Below are 9584 nucleotides of genomic sequence, written 5' to 3' on the forward strand. Positions count from 1 at the left end.
AATGTAAGACCGTTAATACAAACAGTGGACAAAATCTGAAGTGTACTCTTAATACAAGTATTCCCGATCCCTCGCATCACTACCACATCGGTTATTCTTTTACCCGAAAATTTCGAGGCTAGGGACTCTTTGATTAACGAACACTCGGCCCCAGAATCAAAGTAAAATGGATACGACTCACCCAGATGGCTTAATCTACCAGCCGGAGCTTCCACTACACAGGAGTCGATCCGGCGTTCGTCAATGGAATCGTAGTTTCTTTTCCGCGATGATGGGCAATTAGGCGCGATATGTCCCTCCTCGTGGCATTTGAAGCAGGTCACCTTCGACGATGCGGCTGGTCGTTTTTCCTTCGGGTTTCGTATATCCTGCTCCTTCCCCGTTTGTATTTGCAGGCGACACTCCGTTCTCCTATGTCCGAGAGCACCACAGCGGTAGCACTTAATCCGAGGAACTGATAGCCTGCTTCGTTTAGCTTCAGGTTCCGTTAGTGAATTTCTTGGCGAAAATGTCGGCTGATCGTTGTAAGGGAGAATCCTCATTTCATCATGAAATTGGTCCTCCGTCCTGATATTATTCGCGAGCGTTAGTCGCCGAAAGCGTCGATCTTGTGAACTCAGTATATAAAGGGCGAGGGCATTGATCACTTCGGGCATCGTTAGATCCTGCAACTTCATCTGCAGCATGGAGCGGAGGCGACTACCGTACGCTCCCGGGGATTCAGTCTCCGACGGTCGTTCTCTGGATATCCTTATTAACGCCGAAGCGGCTGTCTCTCTGCCACCAAAACGCGAAAGAAATTGTTCCTTAAACGTTGGCCAGGTAAGCTTTCCACCGCGCACCATTTGTGAAAGCCACTGCGCAGCAGGACCCCTTAGGGCGCGATTTAGAGCGGAAAGTAACGCACTATCTTGCATCGGGTGGTCTTTCAAAATCAAATCAGCATGAGAGCACCACGCGGATGGATCGGCGCCCGCGCCTTCGGGGTCAAAACGTGGTAACGTTGCATCCTTAGATTCCGTACTCGGTCTTTGCTCCTCCGGTTTGTGCGCTAGCGTCTGAATTAACTCGCGCATAAGGACCATTTGCTCTTGTAGCACTTTAAACGGTTCTAATCCCACTTCTGATGTCGGATCGCGATTCGAATTTTGGGCGCGCGACGACTCCTCATGTGGACCAGCCATCGTTTCACAAAGCCGAGATTCTATTTACACGTGTATACAGGTCTATCACTAAGCTTAACAAATAATAAGTACAACTAATAATAAGTCTAACAAACACTAAGCCTAATGAATAATACGATCTACGAATAATTAAATTAAATAATACTATTAGCAATGTTTGAGTTCAAACGAATCCACGGTCACCGGGATAACTCCTTACTAAGCGAAACTAACTTAGACGCAAATGCGATCGTCGAAAATGCTCGATGTATCACTCTCCAAGGCAATCGCAAGAATGCCAGCCTCGTGGAGATTTTTCTCCCTGTACGATTGCATTTTGTTTTCTATACCCGTTTGGAAGCATCGAGAAGGTTCCAAACGCCGTTGCTAGGCACACTCGTTGGAAGCATCGAGAAAGTTCCAAACGCCGTTGCTAGGCAGTTTCTGCCTGGAGTTTTGATTACTAATACAATGTATGTCCCATTGCATCGGCACCTCCGAGGCAACATCACACGTGGCTAGGCCCGCTCTCGAGGCCGCATGCCGCCACAACCACATTTCTCGGAAAACACATACAACCACTCCAGACCTCCGTTAGATAAAACATCCATCCCGTGACCGTGGCTACGTTCAGTGACCTATTGTCACCTCGAACCCAATCTCGCTTATTACAAATCTTAAGCAATTACAACTATAATAAAATCTAGGCTAAGGTACTAGAGGATGTTCCCAAGATTTCCAAGGAAAGGCTTCGGCTTTCCTTTCATCTCCGACATATATATGTATGTGTGAGTGCATATGTTTTATATTATCGAATACTCTATGAAATAAGCTACTCGAAACAATAAATAATGCAATCGAAGAATTACAAAACATTAGCTATACTGAAGTGACACACAACATAAACATATATATATATACGTATATTCACACGAGTTATACTATTTAATAATATTAATAAATAAATGTTCTAATTGCGGTAGAATAAGGAAAAACGAGCGACAGACGAAAATTACTTCGATATCAAACAAAACTAAAGACCCGTCACTAAAAACTTTACTGATGACATTTATGAGCGGCCATGTTGGATTTACACGCGTCATGGCGACAGGAATATTAGGGATTAATGGAAGTCAGGCGCGAGAAACAAATCATGAAAACACATTGTTAACACTTTCCTTTAATAAATTTTATGGGCAACTACAAATATAAAAATATATATATATATTTAAATAAAAGGGGGGAAATATAAAATTAAAAAATTAACAAATGTAAAATAGATAACCTAACACTATCAGACTAAAAAAAAATATATATATATATATACACATATTGAACACAAAATTAATAATAATAAGGAACATCAAAACAGCGAACCAACAAAATTGAGGCAGCTACAATAAATCAAAATCGAAGCAAGGAGCTCCGGGATAAAGTTCGCTGAACTCACACATACACCAATAGCGCACAACAGGGGAAATTCCCTTTCTCCCAGAAGCATGGTGACGAAGATGCGCCTCCAAAACCTCTTCGGAATCCCTCTTTCGCTTGGGCTGGAAACAACACGGTATATTTTAAATAAAACGAAACAGGACGAACCAAACGAACTAAAAATAAGACTAAATACGTACCAGGGAAGTCTGGAAAGGAACCTCTGATAGAAACGACTCAGCAAACATGGTTCGAACGTCTATCACCGAAGCCTAAGGAAATAGCAAAAAAGGGAAAAACAATCAAAATCACAAAACAATCTTAATATGCAAACATCCAAACTTACGCAAAACAATTCGAAGGAGGAGGTCTTTGTTATGGGAGAGCAGCGGAGTTGCGCGTGTTGCCCGAGCAAACTTTAAAATAATAATGATGCTGCAGCCACCAGCCCTTCCACGCGCCGAAGAAACACCGGTAATTCCCACGGTACAGCACGTGGAAGTTTCTCGCGGAACGGACTAGATCAGCGTGGAATGCTTCAAATCTCCTAGACGCTAGCTCAGCGGAAACACAGGACTGATAAAAAACTAAGTTGAAATATGGAATTTACATTTTGTCACGTACGATTCCAAGAAGCCCAAACTGTAACATCCCGATTCCCACGGAAGCGTACCCCCAGCGGACCACCACCCCGTGGGGGATGGCATTATAAATAAGCGATGCAACATAGCGCGGCGTTCATTATTCGTGCATTATTCGTTCTTTAATTCTTTATTCGTTCTTCAGTTCATTATTCGTGCTTTATTCGTTCTTTAATTCTTTATTCGTTCTTCAGTTCATTATTCGTGCATTATTCGTTCTTTAATTCTTTATTCGTTCTTCAGTTCATTATTCGTTCATTAGTTTGCGATCGTTTGTTACTACGGCTCATTATTCTTTGCGTCTAGAAATTTGTATAAGTATTTTGCGTTTCGGGGTCTTTAGTTTTTCGATAAAGAGAAGAGAGTCGCGATTAAATAAAGTAAAATTTTAAGTCTTCATTACGATATCAATTCAGTTAGCAAGTCACTCAATTTGTATCGAAATAGTTTAATAAAGTAAAGGTTGATAGAAAACTATATTCGAGATTAAATAATAAACCCAACAACCTTCGACGATCACCAGGACAGCTGGAGTGATGGCACCAGATAGCACCTTTTCCTCAAGGTAAGCAAATTAAATTTAAAAAACTTTCTTCTTCTCTGGCAATCTCGTTGTCCTCGAGAATTGAATCAAAACCTCCTATCATCGATTTCATTTACGGTTTTAAAGATAGAAATATTGCTTAAATTTTAAACAAAGGAGTTGTCCGTTATGTCGGCTTGTGCGAACGGTGTTTTCAGCTACTGAAACACCCACTGATCTTCGCCTTCCTCCTCCCACTGTTGGTAAATTATTACCCGTCTTTGGGCAAGGCTGGCGAAATCACACAAGTCCCGCTCAGAAAAGACTAATAAATATACCGTCGGGGTCAATTGAAAATCAAGAACGATACCGGTATTGCTATTAACCGATATTCTTGCCATTCTTGCATGCGATTATAAGAAAGATATAACAAAACAATCCCCCCTTCGGGAAATTAACCAAAAGATCGTTCGCTGTGTCGGCTCGTGCAAACGGTGTTTTCGATTATCGAGAACACCCATCGATCTTCGCCTTCCTCCTCCCACTGTTGGTAAATTATTACCCGTCTTTGGGCAAGGCTGGCGAAATCACACGAGTCCCACACAGAGAGGATCGTTAGAATTATCCTCGATAGCTAAACTCAAAAGGCAAGAAAATCGTGGCGACAGAATCCATCGGGGTAAATGAATTGAGTTTCGGTGTTAACAGTGAAATTAAAAGAGAAGAGGAAGTCAAACGAAAAAATAAATTTATATAAAACAACAAACAATCTCACATTCCTATCTAATCCAGCAACGCTAAAATATATATATCTAGCTAATCAAATATATATATATAATAACCTAACCCATTTCACATTCAAGTAAAAATCCGTTCGACGAGGAAAAATATTTATTGTACCCAGCTTTAATCCTCTCCCGCGCTAGTATCCCTGCGCATAGCAGGTTAGCCGAAAAGTGAAATTCGTTTAACAGTTGCATTAAGCGTCAGTTAACGCTACCCATTAAACGCAAAAGAAAATAATAAAAAATAAAATATTTTGAAATAGTCTTTGGACTATTTCTGGTGGCAGCAACTACCGTATTAATTAATAACCTAAATCGGAATTAAATACACAATAATATCATTTTAAATTATTTCCTTTCCGATTAAATTCAAAACTCAAACACAACTATAAAAAAAAAAAAATTTTTTTTCAGTAAAATTCAACCTTCGATTTGATCGATTTAAACAAACAAATTGATACGTAACATGTGAAATGGAGTTCAACGAGTGCTTAAACGTCGAAATATCTCCAACGGGAAGGAAATGACGGCTATTTTTCGTCGAAATTTTTGAAATTTTCGCGATTTGCGAGATATTTTGATTGTTTCGACACTTAAATGGTTGCGCATTGAATTAGCACTGTGAAATGGAGTTCAACGAGTGCTTAAACGTCGAAATATCTCCAACGGGAAGGAAATGACGGCTATTTTTCGTCAAAATTTTTGAAATTTTCGCGATTTGCGAGATATTTTGATTGTTTCGACGCTCAAATGGTTGTGCATTGAATTAGCACTGTGAAATGGAGTTCAACGAGTGCTTAAACGTCGAAATATCTCCAACGGGAAGGAAATGACGGCTATTTTTCGTCAAAATTTTTGAAATTTTCGCGATTTGCGAGATATTTTGATTGTTTCGACGCTCAAATGGTTGTGCATTGAATTAGCACTGTGAAATGGAGTTCAACGAGTGCTTAAACGTCGAAATATCTCCAACGGGAAGGAAATGACGGCTATTTTTCGTCAAAATTTTTGAAATTTTCGCGATTTGCGAGATATTTTGATTGTTTCGACGCTCAAATGGTTGTGCATTGAATTAGCACTGTGAAATGGAGTTCAACGAGTGCTTAAACGTCGAAATATCTCCAACGGGAAGGAAATGACGGCTATTTTTCGTCAAAATTTTTGAAATTTTCGCGATTTGCGAGATATTTTGATTGTTTCGACGCTCAAATGGTTGTGCATTGAATTAGCACTGTGAAATGGAGTTCAACGAGTGCTTAAACGTCGAAATATCTCCAACGGGAAGGAAATGACGGCTATTTTTCGTCAAAATTTTTGAAATTTTCACGATTTGCGAGATATTTTGATTGTTTCGGCGCTTAAATGGTTGTGCGTTGAATTAGCACTGTGAAATGGAGTTCAACGAGTGCTTAAACGTCGAAATATCTCCAACGGGAAGGAAATGACGGCTATTTTTCGTCAAAATTTTTGAAATTTTCGCGATTTGCGAGATATTTTGATTGTTTCGACGCTCAAATGGTTGTGCATTGAATTAGCACTGTGAAATGGAGTTCAACGAGTGCTTAAACGTCGAAATATCTCCAACGGGAAGGAAATGACGGCTATTTTTCGTCAAAATTTTTGAAATTTTCGCGATTTGCGAGATATTTTGATTGTTTCGACGCCTGAATGGTTGTGCATTCAATTAGCACTGTGAAATGGAGTTCAACGAGTGCTTAAACGTCGAAATATCTCCAACGGGAAGGAAATGACGGCTATTTTTCGTCTAAATTTTTGAAATTTTCGCGATTTGCGAGATATTTTGATTGTTTCGACGCTTAAATGGTTGTGCATTGAATTAGCACTGTGAAATGGAGTTCAACGAGTGCTTAAACGTCGAAATATCTCCAACGGGAAGGAAATGACGGCTATTTTTCGTCAAAATTTTTGAAATTTTCGCGATTTGCGAGATATTTTGATTGTTTCGACGCTCAAATGGTTGTGCATTGAATTAGCACTGTGAAATGGAGTTCAACGAGTGCTTAAACGTCGAAATATCTCCAACGGGAATGAAATGACGGCTATTTTTCGTTAAAATCGCGATTTGCGAGATATTTTGATTGTTTCGACGCTCAAATGGATGTGCATTGAATTAGCACTGTGAAATGGAGTTCAACGAGTGCTTAAACGTCGAAATATCTCCAACGGGAAGGAAATGACGGCTATTTTTCGTCAAAATTTTTGAAATTTTCGCGATTTGCGAGATATTTTGATTGTTTCGACGCTTAAATGGTTGTGCATTGAATTAGCACTGTGAAATGGAGTTCAACGAGTGCTTAAACGTCGAAATATCTCCAACGGGAAGGAAATGACGGCTATTTTTCGTCTAAATTTTTGAAATTTTCGCGATTTGCGAGATATTTTGATTGTTTCGACGCTCAAATGGTTGTGCATTGAATTAGCACTGTGAAATGGAGTTCAACGAGTGCTTAAACGTCGAAATATCTCCAACGGGAAGGAAATGACGGCTTTTTTTCGTCAAAATTTTTGAAATTTTCGCGATTTGCGAGATATTTTGATTGTTTCGACGCTCAAATGGTTGTGCATTGAATTAGCACTGTGAAATGGAGTTCAACGAGTGCTCAAACGTCGAAATATCTCCAACGGGAAGGAAATGCCCGCTATTTTTCGTTAAAATCGCGATTTGCGAGATATTTTGATTGTTTCGACGCTCAAATGGATGTGCATTGAATTAGCACTGTGAAATGGAGTTCATCGAGTACTTAAACGTCGAAATATCTCCAACGGGAAGGAAATGACGGCTATTTTTCGTCAAAATTTTTGAAATTTTCGCGATTTGCGAGATATTTTGATTGTTTCGACGCTCAAATGGTTGTGCATTGAATTAGCACTGTGAAATGGAGTTCAACGAGTGCTTAAACGTCGAAATATCTCCAACGGGAAGGAAATGACGGCTATTTTTCGTTAAAATCGCGATTTGCGAGATATTTTGATTGTTTCGACGCTCAAATGGTTGTGCATTGAATTAGCACTGTGAAATGGAGTTCAACGAGTGCTTAAACGTCGAAATATCTCCAACGGGAAGGAAATGACGGCTATTTTTCGTCAAAAATTTTGAAATTTTCGCGATTTGCGAGATATTTTGATTGTTTCGACGCTCAAATGGTTGTGCATTGAATTGGCACTATGAAATGGAGTTCAACGAGTGCTTAAACGTCGAAATATCTCCAACGGGAAGGAAATGACGGCTATTTTTCGTCAAAATTTTTGCAATTTTCGCGATTTGCGAGATATTTTGATTGTTTCGACGCTCATATGGTTGTGCATTGAATTAGCACTGTGAAATGGAGTTCAACGAGTGCTTAAACGTCGAAATATCTCCAACGGGAAGGAAATGACGGCTATTTTTCGTTAAAATCGCGATTTGCGAGACATTTTGATTGTTTCGACGCTCAAATGGATGTGCATTGAATTAGCACTGTGAAATGGAGTTCAACGAGTGCTTAAACGTCGAAATATCTCCAACGGGAAGGAAATGACGGCTATTTTTCGTTAAAATCGCGATTTGCGAGATATTTTGATTGTTTCGACGCTCAAATGGTTGTGCATTGAATTAGCACTGTGAAATGGAGTTCAACGAGTGCATAAACGTCGAAATATCTCCAACGGGAAGGAAATGACGGCTATTTTCCGTCAAAATTTTTGAAATTTTCGCGATTTGCGAGATATTTTGATTGTTTCGACGCTCAAATGGTTGGGCATTGAATTAGCACTGTGAAATGGAGTTCAACGAGTGCTTAAACGTCGAAATATCTCCAACGGGAAGGAAATGACGGCTATTTTTCGTCAAAATCGCGATTTGCGAGATATTTTGATTGTTTCGACGCTCAAATGGTTGTGCATTGAATTAGCACTATGAAATGGAGTTCACCGAGTGCTTAAACGTCGAAATATCTCCAACGGGAAGGAAATGACGGCTATTTTTCGTCAAAATTTTTGAAATTTTCGCGATTTGCGAGATATTTTGATTGTTTCGACGCTCAAATGGTTGTGCATTGAATTAGCACTGTGAAATGGAGTTCAACGAGTGCTTAAACGACGAAATATCTCCAACGGGAAGGAAATGACGGCTATTTTTCGTCAAAATCGCGATTTGCGAGATATTTTGATTGTTTCTACGCTCAAGTGGTTGTGCATTGAATTAGCACTGTGAAATGGAGTTCAACGAGTGCTTAAACGTCGAAATATCTCCAACGGGAAGGAAATGACGGCTATTTTTCGTCAAAATTTTTGAAATTTTCGCGATTTGAGAGATATTCTGATTGTTTCGACGCCCAAATGGTTGTGCATTTAATTAGCACTGTGAAATGGAGTTCAGCGAGTGCTTAAACGACGAGATATCTCCAACGGGAAGGAAATGACGGCTATTTTTCGTCAAAATTTTTGAAATTTTCGCGATTTGCGAGATATTTTGATTGTTTCGACGCTCAAATTGTTGTGCATTGAATTAGCACTGTGAAATGGAGTTCAACGAGTGCTTAAACGTCGAAATATCTCCAACGGGAAGGAAATGACGGTTATTTTTCGTCAAAATTTTTGAAATTTTCGCGATTTGCGAGATATTTTGATTGTTTCGACGCTCAAATGGTTGTGCATTGAATTAGCACTGTGAAATGGAGTTCAACGAGTGCTTAAACGTCGAAATATCTCCAACGGGAAGGAAATGACGGCTATTTTTCGTCAAAATCGCGATTTGCGAGATATTTTGATTGTTTCGACGCTTAAATGGTTGTGCATTGAATTAGCACTGTGAAATAGAGTTCAACGAGTGCTTTAACGTCGAAATATCTCCAACGGGAAGGAAATGACGGCTATTTTTCGTCAAAATTTTTGAAATTTTCGCGATTTGCGAGATATTTTGATTGTTTCGACGCTCAAATGGTTGTGCATTGAATTAGCACTGTGAAATGGAGTTCAACGAGTGTTTAAACGTCGAAATATCTCCAACGGGAAGGAAATGACGGCTATTTTTCGTTAAAAT

General features: G+C 39.5%; 1 long non-coding RNA gene across 1 annotated transcript; it reads right to left on the reverse strand.

Annotated features, from left to right (window-relative positions):
* Positions 1 to 2499: 2499 nt before the first annotated feature.
* LOC117238839 lies at positions 2500 to 3373 on the reverse strand. The gene is made up of 3 exons (XR_004494274.1): positions 2941 to 3373; positions 2795 to 2866; positions 2500 to 2716 (listed from the first exon to the last, which is right to left on the reverse strand). It is a non-coding gene; the product is annotated as an uncharacterized LOC117238839 (long non-coding RNA).
* Between the last annotated feature and the right edge of the window lie 6211 nt (positions 3374 to 9584).

This window comes from Bombus vosnesenskii, unplaced genomic scaffold (genome assembly GCF_011952255.1).
Source record: "Bombus vosnesenskii isolate JDL3184/JDL3185 unplaced genomic scaffold, Bvos_JDL3184-5_v1.1 scf7180000013635, whole genome shotgun sequence".
Taxonomy (NCBI): domain Eukaryota; kingdom Metazoa; phylum Arthropoda; class Insecta; order Hymenoptera; family Apidae; genus Bombus; species Bombus vosnesenskii.